Source organism: Anarrhichthys ocellatus, unplaced genomic scaffold (genome assembly GCF_004355925.1).
Source record: "Anarrhichthys ocellatus isolate YVR2014 unplaced genomic scaffold, GSC_Weel_1.0 scaffold31, whole genome shotgun sequence".
NCBI classification, from domain to species: Eukaryota; Metazoa; Chordata; class Actinopteri; order Perciformes; family Anarhichadidae; genus Anarrhichthys; species Anarrhichthys ocellatus.
The window spans coordinates 1,700,735-1,716,949 of NW_022280061.1; the positions used below are offsets into that span (position 1 = coordinate 1,700,735).

Genomic DNA, 16,215 nt, shown 5'->3' on the forward strand with positions numbered 1-16,215 from the left:
GTGTGTGTGTGTGTGTGTGTGTGTGTGTGTGTGTGTGTGTGTGTGTGAGAGAGAGAGAGAGCGAGAGCGAGAGAGAGGTCACTGCCTTCAGGAGGCAGCACCATGGATGCAGGCATCTGCTTCACTGATGTGAATCCATAACACTTCGTCACTTCAGCGCCGAGCAGACGAGCTTGACAGCAAGTCGAGTATTATTTGCGAGCGGCTGGAAAATGATGTCAGCCGTGCTCGTCAGGAGGAACGGTGAGATGACGGGGAGAAGACGTGAGCAAATATACACATGTTGGAGTGTTGACTTTATATGGACATGACACGCACACGTTTGTAGATTTGATTTTTGGTGATTTGGTGCTGAAATTGCAACCTCAAAAGCAATAGCAGCACAATAAATAGTTTCCTCTGTGGACTTGAAATTAAGCCATAATCACGTAAAAACAATCTGGTGACTCAGTGTTGATGTGTGATTAACTGGTGAGAGCCATGTCCTCTCCTACTGCTTTTACTAACATTAATTTGTTTAATTTTATTCATTTAGCGGTTGGCTATTTAGCTAGCTAACGTGTTCATTTTACCATGCTTTCATGCTACAGTTACATAAAAAGCACCGCATGAACCGCTGGGCTCGACTTTACTGCCACCATATACCTGCCTTCAGATCAGCCAACTGCAGAGTTCTAATGCAATAGCCACATTTCAACCAGTAGAGGGCAGACATCATGCATATGTATGACCACAATATGTGGAATTCAAATACAAGATCTGGAGCTGAAACCATCAACGCCACCACTAAATACCCATATGCATTGGGTATCAGCTGGTTTGGGCAATTAGTTCCTCTTGGAGAAGAACAAGAAAACAAGTAGAAATGCTCCAAGCGATATGGAACTGAACAAAGTGATGTTAGCAACACATTCAAGGCTGGTAAACACATAAAATATGTGTAAAGCGCAACCAAGCCACAAGCATTCCCATCTTTCAGTCAGTTCTCAGACCATGAAAGGGGCCCTTTCATAGGAACACCCAGAAAACAACAGTCAGAAATAGAAACAAGCAGCTCCACACAGCTCTTTATCACTGTTCAGCAAATGGTAAATGGACACCTTTGAAAAGATGAGAACCGCCAAAGCACTCGACTGCATCACTCCGCCTTTCCATCTGGGGTTTAAAGAGCAGGACAGGAGTCACAAGACGAAACATTAGAAATAAGCAACTCTTAAAAGTTACGAAAAGTGGAGGAGTCTACGAAGAGGCAATAGCTCATCTCTTATTATCGGTGGCCCAGATGCATAAAGCCCAGCCCCCTCTATAAACTACAAGCACATGAACCTAACCCCCCACCAGCAACGCACTAAGCATGCTGACACTTGAGAGGGCGGCACCTCTCTTCTGCACACAGAAAGCCATCTCGGGGGCCATTCACAGCTCCCGGCTCCATTCTTCTCCAAAGTGAAAGCAATCTGAAAGGAGGGAAGAGGCCCTCTGCTATTTCATTTAGCACCAAGCAACCAAAGCAGAAAGTTTTCTACTCCCTTCTTAGAAGTTCTTCATGTCGCCTGAGCTCGTCATGCATGGGGACAGCAAGAAAAACACAACTCGCGTACGAGTTTGTCACAGATTCCCGTTTGTTTCCTCAGCAGTGTCGGCTCTGGGAAATAGCACAAGTGCACAGCGGCAACAAGAGTAGACAGCAGTGAGACAGCAGCCCTTGATGGTGAACACAGCATCCATTATATCAGTCACAGAAGACACACAGACACACACCGTGCAACAATCGGCTAGCATTGTAAAGGAATTGCAAACTACAAACCTGCTGGAAAGCCAGTTAGATTTACACTGCTGCCTCTGAACCTTCCTCTTCAGTTGTGATCCACCTGCACTGCAGTGAGTCCTCTGCCTCTCTCTCTCTCTCTCTAACACACGCCTCTCCCATTGTAGCTGCACGCAGTGTAAAACTGTTGCACCGGCTGCCCTCTTTCCTTCACGCTCCTCCTCCTACAATACCTCCCTTATCTGCTGCAGGAGCTGCAGATGACTAGCTGGCATGCATGAGGTGGGGGAGCTGTGGAATCAGTGGGTGATGGTGGTGGTGGAGGGGTAGAAGAGGGGACAAGGAGGGGGACGGAGGGGAGACGGAGGGGGAGGGTCAAACCACCTTAACTTCCCTAAACCTTTTTATCCACCACCTCCTTTCTTTTGGGATCGGAGCGGGGTTTTTTTCTTGGTGGGACAAAAAGAAAAAATCCCAAAGTTTCTTTCAGCAAGGTCTGATAGGAGAGCCTTCCCCTACTTTCCCTCTGCTAAAAGAGTCCCTCCTCTTCCATTATTCCTCCATCCAACACGTCCCCTGATAGCAGCTTAACAACCTCCTCGTGTGAGGAATGTCACCTCCGCACAAAAGAGTTTGGAGGAGAATTTGACCAAGAAAGGAGGGAAGGAGCTAGTATTTAGAATCAGGGGAATACGTATAAAACACAGTGACTACTCCTTTAAAGGAATAGTTTGACATTTTGAAAAAATATGCATATTCACCATCTTGCAGAGAGTAGGATGAAATGTTTGATAGCACTTTAATATGCTAACTATGAAGGGAGAGTCAGCAGGTGGTTTGCTTAGCTAAGCATAAAGAGGGAAACAGCTAGTTTGTAGTCAGGCACATAACACTCCATAACAGGGCTGTGCAATTAATCACATTTCAATTCCAATTTCGGCTTCAAACAATTATAAAAACAACATAATTTGTGATGGCTGGCTGTTTCCCCCTCTTTCCAGTCCTTAAGCTAAGCTAAGCTAAGCGCCTGCTGGCTGTCCCTTCACATTTATCATAAAGACATGAAAGGTCACTCTCGGCAAGACATTGAATAAGAATATCTACCAAAATGACTTCAAAAACATATTAAATACTGCTCGTTCCTAGACATTGTTGGGAGTATATTTCATACAAGAAATGATCAGATTAACAGATAATTAATATGTTTCAGTGTTGTCGGGTCAATTTGTTAACATGATAATAAAAAAAGAGGGCAGATGAATGACATTAAATTAGCATGTGAAAGGCTGTCTCACCGACGTCACGCTGACTAGGCTGTCCATGCAAAGTTCAACAGAAGAGGCGTCTTCATCGTCATGTCTTCCCTCCGTGTCCCCCTAACAAGTCCTCTGCATTAAGCAGGAGTGCTCTCACCCTCTCTGTACACATCAATTCATTAGTTGTTTTCAAACTGATTTTGAGGAGATTGATATTGAGGAAAAATCATGTTCCAAGAGATTTCTCTTAACTCCATTTAGAGGAATTTAAATGAGCATCGGCGGCCATTTAACTTCCCTTATGTAAAGAAACGCTTGGTGTGTGTAACCTTTAGTCAGCCGGGGCAACAAACAAATCTCAACTTCTTAATTGCCGCTTCCTCGAAAAAACGCTTCCATTTGGAGGGTAACAGCTCGGCGTTATTGCTGACTAGCACAGAAACAAGGCAGACAATAATTATAAGAAGCAAAAATACATATAAGGCAGAAGACGACAGTGAGCCAGCTGAGACCTCAATCAATTCAGAATCAATTAATTAAGCTGAGAGAGGGGGATTAGGGCGAGACACAAACTACTGTACACCCAGCTGTCAATCTCTAAGTGGCAGGGATTCCCTGCCGACTCCGCTTGTCTGTGCGGCGAGTGTGGTTTTATATTTGTGAAACTGCGTCCAGGACGGGAGGATCAATCACGGCTGGATGCAGTGGAAACTATTTAGTTGTGGTGTGTTCAATCTGCACTGGAAGAAACGGCATCCTCAGAGTTGTATCTAAAACCTGCGTAGCCCTGCGTTGTCCTACGACCTTCTAAGCCTTACATATTGATGGTAAGATGCTTCATGTGAAAACACCTCACGCATGCATTTATTAAACAGGATATTAAACCACAACAAGCAGCACCACATCCACACTTGCGGTGTCCGTCCGGCTCTCTCAGACTGTGCATACCTGTCCCAGAATAAACCTCGCCCTCTGGCCTCCCGCTGGATGCCTGGTCTAACATTAGCACATATTTGAGTGAAATGTGCATATAGGCACGGCAGTCTCCGTGGGGCAAACAGGGATGCACGTCTAGATTATTTATGAGCGGGAATCGCTAGTTGTAACTTTCTACAATAACTTAAAAGAGAGGAAGTAACAAATGTCAGAGGGAATATGCACGCTGGACGTTAATAAGCACTTATAGGTCGGTAATTGTACAGCTCGAGTAGAGCAGGGTGAGCTGTAATGCCAGTGTAAAGTTGTAAATCTGTGCTGGGTTGGTAATTCTATGTGCGTACATATGATCTGTGCACAAGATCGATAAATCATAAAATTGTTAAGTGCCGACACAACATGCTGCTGGATGTCCACCATACGTTCTTACAGTTCTTTCCACTGTTACACGTGACCAATGTGCAGCCTTTCCTAATCAGCCAGCAGCAGTAAAGAAAGTCATACCCACAGAACTGCAGCAACAATAATAATAAAGCAATAATAGCTGTCTTTTCATTTGGCAGAGTGTTTTCTTAGAGAGAAGAAAATGTGCATAAAAAAAAAAAAAAAGGTATTTATCTTCCCCCAGAATCTAACTCTGTGCATGCAGGGTGAATAAACCCCTTCTACTCCCGGCAAACACGAGAAGATTGCAAAGCAATGTAACTGTTGAGCTCGCATCCCATGAGAGACCCAGAGGAAGTGCTACGAGTCACCTGCAGTGGACCATTGGCCAGCGACCAGCATTGTAAATAAAGTATGTATGTGTGCATATCTGACTGTATGTATGTATGATTTATCCTTCAGGAGTATGAATCTAGGCGTTGACAAAATAAGACATTAAATAAAGAAGTCATGGATATATGTCATGCTTTATAATAACCAAACCTGAGAAAATGTCCCCGAGCACGCGTCTTTATTAATCATCTAGATGCGTTTCTCCTTGTTTATTCACAGAATTCGGTCGACTCGAGTCCCGAGGCGAACTCCCATCGCAGTGTGGTGATTGGAGACCCTTGCCCCATTTGCAATGGAGGTGGGGTGGGGGGGGGGTTGTCTTTAATTGCCCGTGTTGACTGTAACACCATGTGACAGAGGTAAACATGGCGTTTCAGCTAACGAGTCCATGTCTGACTCAAGGTCAGGGAAGTTCTCATTATGGCAAACGGGGGACTTTAACCTCACCTTGCGATAGTTCGAGCGTGTTTGCAACTCGTCTTCATAGCGATGCAGGCATGTAGTCTAAAACTGACCTTAAATCAGTCCAATGTCTGTTGGTATTTTTCTAAGAAAGAAACACTCATAATAATGATGGCAGGTTTAGCAAAAGCATAAAAGTAATCCACATACAACAGGCTGTAAAGATGGAGGAGGAGGGGGGGGTCTTGGCTGTGAGAGCCCCTCATGGACGGGAGGCCCGGGCTGTAAGTCTGCCTGACTCCAGTGGAGACAGTGAGGGAAAGACCCAGACAAACACAGCTCGCTGCCAAGCGTCGTTACTCACAACACCCACTCGACTCCACGGCACATTTCCACTGCCCGTTGCCAGATTCGGCAATCGGGATATTAGATAAAAAAAACAACAAACCTCCCCTGCAGAGCAATTTAATTATTTTGGGATGAGCTATTGGAAAGAAAGGGGTTTGTACTTTGGAGTGTTTTCGTGCATTAGGACAGAATGACCGAAGATTGTAAATATGTTTGAATCATCGATGAATAAGTGATGTGTAATGGTGGCTGTCGGTACCATTTAAATCTTGGGGTTCTTGAATGTAGAGCTAATAAAATGGTGTACTTTTTATGACTCTGGTAATGTATCTCTTCATAATATATCTGGACCTTCTAAGTGAAGTAAATAGTTTGTACTGGTTATTATAACAAGGAACAAGATGTGTCATCCTTCTTTTACCACAAACATCTTATATAATCCATGCTTCTCATCTAACATGATTAAAAAAGAGACAAACCGAGAGACAACCAAATTAATTGGGGAATGCAAGGCTCAACACACACATCACAAAGTATTCTAGGTGGATTTTTCTGTTGAGACTGACCTGAACACTGTCGGGTCATGTGAGCCTTCGGCCGCAGAGTGCTGAGCTGTAACACTCCCGTCTCCTCGTCCTCCCTTTTCCCGCAAGTCCATGTTCTCCTCTAGTGTCATGAGGAGGCTCTAATGAATCAGCCCATTGAGCCTGAACTGTGCACAGGCTTTGACTCTGCCAAAGTGTGTGTGCATGTTTGTGTGTGTGTGCGTGTGTGTGTTGCGGTCCAACTTTCCCAGCCTCCCAGAACACAAAGCTGACGTTTGTGGCCCCTCAGCACTACAAAAGCCCCACAGGCCACCAGAGCTGAAAGTGAATGGATGTACATGTATGTCTGTGTGCATATGAATGTCTACGTGCATGTCTTTTTTTTTTTTACAAGTGTGTGCATGCGTTTGTGTATGTGTTCACGATGTGGCCACATACAACCTGTCAGCATTGTACAAGGATGCCCCTAATGATTACAAAACACACGTCATGTGGCCCAGAACCAGTCAAACACAAACTCAACCGCCCAACCGTTAGACAGACAGACATACGGCCGCTGCAACAACACCACAACTCTTCCTTGGATCTCGACACAGCTACAAACGGAGGCCGACAAACCATATCAAATATGGCTGTAAAACACAAACCAAACATAAGAAACAGATGCAAACACACAAACCAAACTCCTCCTCTGGCTGCTGTCAGGACTGATGAGTCACAGAGGAGACAGCTGTTATTTATCAGGGAAACACCCGTTCTGATTATAATTTAAAACTGTAGTCATTACAAACCAGTATCAGCTCTTGGAAAGACCTCTTTAGATCAACATCAGTGCACATGGTTACTACAAATCTCTCTCTGTGTGTGTGTGTGTGTGTGTGTGTGTGTGTGTGTGTGTGTGTGTGTTACTCCAGGCCTGCCAAGAGAAGAGTCGGTCAACGTGACCCCTTCCGCATTCATCTCTGTCTAACCTCGCTGTCTTCTTTCTTACAGCGACTGAACTACACACACACAAAAGTATGCATTGCACGGTTACACAGCTCATTTAAATGTGAATGCTGATGTAATAGCCCAAAACATTTCCCACAATGCTACGGGATTAACAAGAATTAACTTGTAATAAACTGAACCCCTGTTATGCTGGAGGGCTGGGCTGAACATCACTACGCTATTATCCATGTCAGATGTGCACGGCCATTGATGATTTACACACAGACTCTCCCTGAAAGGCCAAGAACTGCACGCCTTTTATTGCTTCCGCCATCTATGAAGCCCGTCACTTTGGCTGGATGCCTACAGTCTTTTTATGTTTCTGTATCACAGCCTGGAAACCCACCAACAGCCATCTCCGTAGTAAAACATAAAAAGGACAATTCAAAACCTCCTTTGTCCTGCAAATTCCCCCCCAGTAGTCTCTAGACTGCAGCCAGTTCATCATGTGTGTTGACTAGGCTGACGGAGTAGGTGAGTGAGAGGCACAGACATGTGACTCCAGATCTATTTGTGAGGGAGAGAAGATGAGACTGTGACTGTATACGTACAGTAAGTGTGCACAGATCCTCAGCTGCACTCATCTTTAAGGAGCAGAGCGCTGGATGAGTCTCTCTTTAAATGCAACAGGAAGCGGCACTTTTAGTTATACAATTTAAAACCACACAAAAACAAAAGCTGAACATGTATCAAATTACACTGCATAAGAAAATAAACAGATCCCAAACTCAGAAATGATGAAATAAGGTTTAATTAGGTTGCATAACTGTCAAGAGGCATGTCTGAAAAACATCACCTGATTTGCATTTATAGTTAGACTTTTACAAAAATGCAGATTGTACCCGGGCACCCGGGCAGTTATGTGGGCGGCCGGGCGTGTGAGGTTTGGACGGGCCGGGACATAAGAGCATGTATGTGAGGCCATCCAGACGACTGCTGGAGAGGAGACAGCAGGCAGTCAGCATCTCAGGTCACAGAGCTGATTAACTTCACCAGGGCTGCGCTCGAAAAATTCCAAAAATGACCTCCTAATGTCTATTCCTAACCATGAGGTCAAGGAAGGAGAAGTCATGAGGAGTTGGGAAAAGACAACGTGGTGTTTAGAGAGCTCAACTCCACTTTCACTAAACTACGTAATTATGACGTAGGTCTACCATGGCGAAACTACAACGAAGGAGGACTACAAAAAGCGCAAAAAAAAAAGGCAGAATGGGGTGCGTCACTTTAAATGTTGCCGCCGCAAGGAACTATGGGGCGGTATTATCATCTTTCCTTTGGTAAGGAAGGTCCAGTGTTTCCTCTGCTAAAAGAACTAAGAAAGGAAGTATTGAAGCACGTTTCCTTAGCATTTAGAGAATTCAAACAGCTCTTATTATGACGGCCACTGAGATACTTCCAGGTCATTTCACTCAGTTAGGAACCTTCTTAAGCAAAAAGGACTTTTCAACCGCAGCCCAAGTCTGCAACGTGACAAAATGATGAGAGGCGATGGAAGCCTGGAGGATTGAAAAGCTGCTTCCATCACTTTCTTGCTGCAAAAAAACTGCTAGGGCCATTCACAAAAGGCAATTCACTATGAGAGCAGGCCAACAAGCCACTGAAGTCATTTTACTTCTGTAAAAACTCGTAACTTTTAATGACATTACAAGCAGGTGCGTGACATCAACAGGCCGAGGCAGCCAGGACCAGACTGCAGGCTGAGGCATTTATCCAAGTCAGAAGATGAGGAGACTTTAAATGAGGGTGAAGGGAGACGCTGACGTCTCTTTACTGTCCTGCTGAGTAGAGGACAGCTTGTCTTACTGAAGTACGGAGAAGAGACAGAGAGGAGGAGCGTGAACTGACAGGAGGAGGACAGAAAAACAACAGTAGAGACAGAAGGAGAAAGAAGCGGATCAGTGGAAACTTTTGACCCAGTAAACGGTTTAGCAGTCACGCGGTTTTATATCTCTATTCTCTTTCTTGGGACTTTTTGCTTGGCCCTCAGTTTGTCTCTTCAGCCTTCCTCGTAGTGCCGACACCCTTCAAAGCCTCAATAATGCCCGGTCCTTTCTTTTTTCCTACCTCTTATTGTGTCTTTGTTACCTGGTAACATGGACACCTTGACTACTATATGTGATGCAGAGTGTTTTGCTCTTTCGCTGTCGACCTCTATTGTGGACATTAGTCGCGTTAGACTGGCTGACAGGAATGCTGAGCGAGCGAGAGAGAGCGAGAGAGAACCAAAGCACTTGTGATGTTTTTGAGACAAATTACTCATAAGCAATATTTTTAATCCAACTCAAAATGGTAGGCATCTTCGCATGTCTGTATCCATGTATGCATGTGGCCTCTGATAAAGCCACTGTGGTCTACCTGCCAAATACCCAACAGCAGACACACAAAGGTAGCGACTAGCGAACAAAGAGGAGCATTTAGCAGATAAATAGCCAGATATTTGGCTCTTTATCTTTAGCCCCCAGGAGTTGGTAGAGACCAAAAACAGAGCTAAAAGAGAGTTTGAATATTGGACTCATTTTCGCCAACTGGACACAAACTAAGACATTCCCCACTTTCCTAACTTTATACGGTGATAATATGTCAACGTTGTGTTTACAGCTTGTTGTTCTGCCAAAAGGGGTTGATGTCTGTGAGAAAGAGGCAGCTTATAACGTGATGTTTTAACCTTTGATTAGCTTATATTATAAATGTACACTTGCATGTGTACCGGAAAGACATGCAAAGTAGCTCATTCCCAATCACGGTGTGTGCAATACCGTTCAACATGCTGATGCAAATATAAATCACGGTATCATCAGCTAGCAGGAGCCGCAGCTGTGATCAGAGAAACTAATAGAGTCATGAAAGCAACTAAAGCTCTCAGCAGCTAAACCTGGTGAGAGTTCAACTGGTCCCGTACAGGGATACAGTACCAAGATACGAGGACAGCTATTGCCTCGCTCAGTCTGCAATGGTACTCAGCGAAGACACAGTGCTGCATTGCCCCCCCCCCCCCTCAGGGACTAAGAGGACGAGAGAGACGCTTATAGTATACGACGAAGAAAGTCGAGATAAGACTGAGTGGAAGCGAGACAGGTCAAAGGACACACAGACGGGGAGAGACAACCCTTCTCAACATGGACAACTGGAAAAGAACATATTTACACAACGAAGACAAAAAGAGAGAACAAACAAAAAAACAGGACAGACAAGACAGGTAGAGAAAGTCAAACACAAAGAGGTATTAGGGAGGGAAGAAGGGAAGATATCAGCACCACAGAGAGAGAATAAAGAAGACTAACATGGGCCTGCGCAGTCAAAAGCTATTTAATTCTAATGTCCTGAAAGGTTGAAATTAAAGAGGTGTTGTCCTGCTATAGAGATGGCATGGATGACTAAAAGCGTAGTGTACTTATCCCGTCCAACCTTTGCAACACTGCGCTTCTTGCAATAGCACAGCCGCCATCAGGAAGTGTTGCAGTGTAGTGACACCTGACATGCCTCGCCTTCAACACGCACAGACTGTCTGAATCCCTCAACATGTCTTAATTAAAATGCTAGTTCCGTCAAACTCACAAACACATCCACACTGCACTTAACTGCAATGAAGTGGTTCTCAATCTTATTCTCACTCTTTGCACAAGCTACTGACAAAGTGAACGAGAGACAGAACGTTTTGACAATCTCAGGAAAAAAAATTGTTGGGAACAATGAGAAACAATACATCATTATTTAACAAGCCAAGATATGAAAGGGATTAACGATTGGTAAAGTCACCATGCGACAAACAACATCATGGTTAGTTTTCTTGACCACAAGTGGGCAAGGAGCGAGGGAAAAGTACATTTATATATATATAGAGAGAGAGAGCGAGAGAGACCTGGCACTATTTCCTTTCCAGTAAATTCCCAACAGTGAAATGTCTGGCCAGAAGCAGTTTGTACGTTTACCACTGACCAAAAAGAGCTCGCTATAATTCTCCATTTACCTCCTGTTTCCTTGGGAAACCCAAAGAGCAGGGCGGAGGCGTTTGGACGTCTCCATCTTATTTCCCCTCAACTTTGAGTGTTATGGTGCAGGATAATCCTGTGCTGCGCTGTTAATGCAATCAACGGGTGTGTTAGAAGCTAGAGCAGGAGCTGAAATGGTGCGTGTTGATGCAGAAATTCTTACCTCCCAGCGGCCTGCTCGCATGAACTCAATTAACGCAAAAACAGAGAGAAACACATTATTACTTTGCAAGTTTTGTGGCACCTCTTACATCTGTCCGCTAAACCTTTGAGCTATATTGTGCGTCTGAGGTGAAGAAATCTGTCACAACTAGAGGCAGACGCATGCATTTGCTTTAAACATTATTTACTCAGCTTTTTGAAGTTCGAGATACAAAAACACAACTTAACTGGGAATGAGTGAAATAAAAACCTGAAATTAAAGGGAAGAAGGCTCCCACAATAAAGCCTGAAGCCTTTTCATTATCCTTGCAGACTCTGTGTGCGCTGTAATTCTGCATATTTGACATACTCAAAAAGATCTAATTAAAAAGTAGATATTCAATTTTAGCATACACCCGTAATATTGGATTTATGTTGTGTTTAAATACCCCACCTTAGGGGGGGCGGGTTTTGCACACAGGCCAAATGATAAAACAGCTGCCCTATTTTGAGATAGAGCAGACTTTGTAACTTCACAAAGGAAACAATAAAAGCCTTTGTTCCTCTCGTATGAATCATTAACTGGAAGGAACGTGTGATGAATGAGCATGTGCTCCGAGAAGCTGTATGCATATATTTTCATTATGCTCTCCCAATGCTCTCTGCACTAAAAGGAACCTCTACCATCTCTGGATGTGGCTCAACTACTGCCCATGTATACGTGTTTGTACTGGTGAAGCCGGTCAGTAGTTTCCACTACGGAGAGTGAGCTGTGCCCGCGTACTGCACTGGTGGCCACAGCCGGGCCTCAGGGACTCAGTCTGTGCCCTTGATAGTCATCTATGTCATCTGCACAAACACCAACTGTGTCAACACCAGGGAGCCCGGCTCGCTGTTGGAGAACATGAGCGCTATTGATAGCATGCGAGACGTGTTATTGTCGAGGCTGCTGCGCCTGCATTCCATTAGAACGATAACTGGCTACTATAGGAATTTGGGATTGGTCCAAAATAACAACTAAAAAAATAGAATTAGGGAAGAATGTGTAGAAAATAGTCCGGCGACATCAGGTTGTATTTAGCAGAACGGTCAACATTTTGTAACCGGAGGTGTTGGCTGCTTCTGGGAGTTTGTGCGAGAGGTTGCAGAGCACCCGAAATGCGAAAAGCCTCAGACGGCCCAGCAGTGGTGGAAAGGAACACACTTTCTGCCCAGGTTGGCCGAGTGAACAGGAATTGAAACCACCTGCTGAATCTGGTGCGGATGTTTTTTATGTTAGTGGAGGAGGAGAAATGAATTTTCCTTCAGGTGTGGACGGGCAATGAGAAGTGTGAGAAGCGTGAAGCTCGCTGACAGCACGTACACATTCTTCCACAGTTCAGATCCATCTGCCAGTGTCTCTCGATTGACCACATGTGGGTCGGCTGTGGCTCAGGGGGAAGAACAGCTTGACCAACAGTCCCAGGGTTGAGGGTTTGATCCCGTTGCTTAGGCCAGTGCCTTGCCTCACGTGTGAATGGGTGGATGTGCGACAAAACTTAAAGCTCTTTGGGCAAATGCGGTCCGTTTCCAATTAATGAGGGGAAGTCAGCGATACCTTTCATTCAAGTCCTTTAGACGTTGGTCTAAATTTACACAAGGTCATGGGATTGTAAAAATAAAAAAGGTTAAATCATGTGAAATAACTTATTTGACTCACGTACTTCGGTCTCTCACCTGTGTGTTTATCTCACTGGCATTGCGACGCTTATCGGAATGCACATATTTGATTGGCTGAGCATCACGTGATATGATTTACAACGCAAGGAATTGGTCCGTTTGTTTCCTGAACCGCTGAACGAGTGCCCTAAAGGCTAAAAAAGCTGCGACGGTTCAAATAAAAGCGCTTCGTCAAAATTTTACAATTCTTGATTATCGATATCGTAATAGGTCCGGATACAACGCTGGATCCGGACAGCGGTCCGCCTATTAGTGACCCCTGCTATAAAGGTTGCTTCATGGTCCTTTCTTGCACATCCAATTTGTGTTGCTTCTTCTTCCCGCACACGCTCAGAGAGTACAGGCAGTATAAGCAGACCAATCTCTAGGAGTCACTTGTATCAACAACTTCACCAGCTTCCCACCCAACACCACTACCAATCATTTGTGATCAGGCCAAGGATTGATTTTGGGTCTCGTCAGCAGTGGGCCAGAGCTTTTTCCCTTACACCATCTGAACGCCCAATCAGTCACTTAATCTTTGGATTCAGCGCGATTGCTACAAATTTGTAACAGAAATAACTTGGTACCTTTATGGTGAATCAAAAAGGTTAGCACCCGCTACCACGAGGGCCCATTATGTGTTATGGTGCAAAAGTACATACTGTACAAGAAATACATCAGTTAAAGGGTACTTTAAAGTACAAAAATGTACTCTGTCGTACCTCTAGTTATGTGTAATCTATGCAGAATGAAGTTGAAAATGTGGCGTTTTAATAGTCAGCAGTTTGAAGTCTTCCATCACCCATATACCTCCTGGGGTCAACCACCATTTTAACGCAGCATGGCCGCTCTCGCCCCTAAAAATCGTTTGTTTCACGCTAATCTTTTGAGCCGTCGAGATCACACAGCCTGTAGCCCGAACATTAGCCTCACATCTGGGTTCAAGCCACACTGTCAGCAGTATGACTTCTACCAGAGCAAGTTGAACAACCACAGTGAATTCCGCTTCACGTCATTAACTAAGCCGGGCACCGCACTTGACATACTAATTATTTTTGCTTCAGGCGAGATGCAGAGAGACAAGGAAAACCAGCACAGTTACATAACAAGCATTTCTGCTGACCGCTGTGGTGGCCACAGTGATTTGGTGGATGTGACTGTTCGGTCACACAGCATGGCCCCCTTCGGCCTCATTATATAAGATCCAGGCAAATGTTATTTTGAACTAATTATTGCGCAAGTCATATTAGGGGAGGCGAGGTCACTTCTGATGAACATAAAGCACTTGCAGGCCTTCAATAAGTGAGCCTCGGCTCTAAAGGACAACAAGTCAAGCGATGAGATGACAGTGTGGACGTTGCTTTCTGTCTTGTTAGTTTTGCCACAACGATTACACAACGATTCCAACATGTCATTTAACTGATTCTGTCAGACGGGTATAGAGAAAGAACGTGGGAGCTGCAGCGTCCAGTCTGTTCAGCCCCGGCACTCTCTGACGGCGTGCTGGTTGGAGACTTAATTCAGAGGTATGAGGGGGATGACAGGTGATGCTTTTCAACTGCTATTAGAGCTGATTAATGGAACATGTGACTTTAAAATTGAATGAGGATAAGTAAGTGAGATGAGGTGACGGCAGCCAGCGTCAGACGGAACCGACTGGCAAAACAATTAAGTTGAGGCGAAAGCAAAAGCAGGCGTGTTTTAGAATTTGTTTAGCGTCACATCAGCGGCAGCATAGATGGCAGACGGGACAGTCTTATCTTGCAGTAAGTTCACTGGAGAAAAGAGCAGTACAAAAACACGCAGGTCACTATAATACTTTACTAATACTAAATAAATACAGCTGCTCAGCTCTGGAATAGTATAATTACAATACAATAGCTCTGCAATAAACACATCTGTATCTTTGTGACACAACACCGAGGTCATTTGTGAGGGAACAGCAGTGCTGTTTCGTCAACAGCTCCCCTTCATCTCTCACCCCTAACAAGACATTTGCTTCACACCGCTGACCTCATTTCACAAGGGGAACCCCACCCATAAACATACACAACTCTCCAGATATCTTTCCACTGTATAACATTTAGACATACTTATACACAGCCTTGGAGAGTTTGTCCTGTGGGTGGAAAATGCCATATTAACATACAAGTAAAGGTTAAGTGTAAATATGGAAAACGTAGAAACCTTAAATAAAGGCTCACTCATTCATTAGAAAATGAACCCACATGGTAAAACCAGATTGTACTTTTTTTTTGGTGGTAGCGAAGCACTTCAGGTAACATTAGGACTGCAGGGTCTTTAAAGCCTCTTTCCCACTGGACAAAAAAAACCTAACACCCACTAACATCTGGCTTTTGTCTTCAGTGGGAAAGGTAACATTGGCTTCAGCTCCAATCAGCAGTGATGGAAACATGGCACCCAGTTGAAGACGCTGATTTTCAACCCTTTTCGGTAACTTCGGTAAGTTCTGCACGTCTCCGTCCAAGCGGCGCTGGAACATCGTTTTAAATTAGTCGGCACCGAGTTCAAAGTAGTAACCACCGTAACATCGTCACTGGGCTCCAGGCGGCTTTCTACCGTTTACAAACCCTGTTTTCCACACAACTGATACAACAAAAAAACAAAAACAGAAAGGCAAACTCGTATATTGGCAAAAGGAAAGGAGTCCATCGAACAGCTTTTCCAGCGTTAGTATGGTGCTAGTTTTGGTGGAAGAAGGGCATAAGAGAAGCACACGTGCATGGATACACAGTCACAAACACATCCCAGACCACCTGTACATGATAATCCAATATGGAGAATTACCAGAGAAACAATTTGTTTGGAGGAAAACAACACCACACAGGCTGCAGAGAAACACAGAGGTTGTGTAGAAGTGTACGTAGAAAGATGACACATTAACCATAAGGTCACCAGTGAGACGCCGGCTACAAATGGACAACAGCATCCGTGATTAATGCACACTGATTACCCAGCCCATCTGTGCACAGTCATCCTACGGGACGAGCATTCAACTGCCGTGTGTATGATGTTATATACGTTTCCTGTTGTTCTGGAGAGATGACACAATCTCCCCTCAGCTCGATCAGTGTTCAGTGCTGGCAGCCCGCCCTGCTCTACAAAGCCTTTCTGAACAGATCACCCAGACAGCTGTCCTAACAGGAAGAGAGCCTCGCTGAAGGATGAGTTCAGGCGGAGTACATGACAAGAGCGGTCTGGAAACAGCCCCATTAAACACTCACTTTTGTTTTCATTTGTTTGCTCAATAAGAACAACTTGGAAATGTGATACACTATTAATCCAAGCAGGCAAACACTCCCTCCTCAGGGAGGTCAGGGGTCGTGTTCAGCCGTACAGCG

At 44.6% G+C, this 16,215-nt stretch overlaps 1 protein-coding gene across 2 annotated transcripts in view; it reads right to left on the minus strand.

Moving 5' to 3' along the window:
* add3a (adducin 3 (gamma) a) overlaps positions 1-16,215 on the minus strand; it is a 76,845-nt gene that overhangs the window by 50,976 nt on the left and 9,654 nt on the right. Inside the window, exon 1 of one of the 2 annotated variants that reach the window (XM_031864534.1) lies at positions 1,808-2,035. The exons of the other annotated variant lie outside the window; for it this stretch is intronic. The gene's annotated coding sequence lies outside the window, so the exon portion shown is untranslated. Of the gene's footprint in view, positions 1-1,807; positions 2,036-16,215 lie in introns of those variants that run through there. 2 annotated transcript variants of the gene reach the window in all.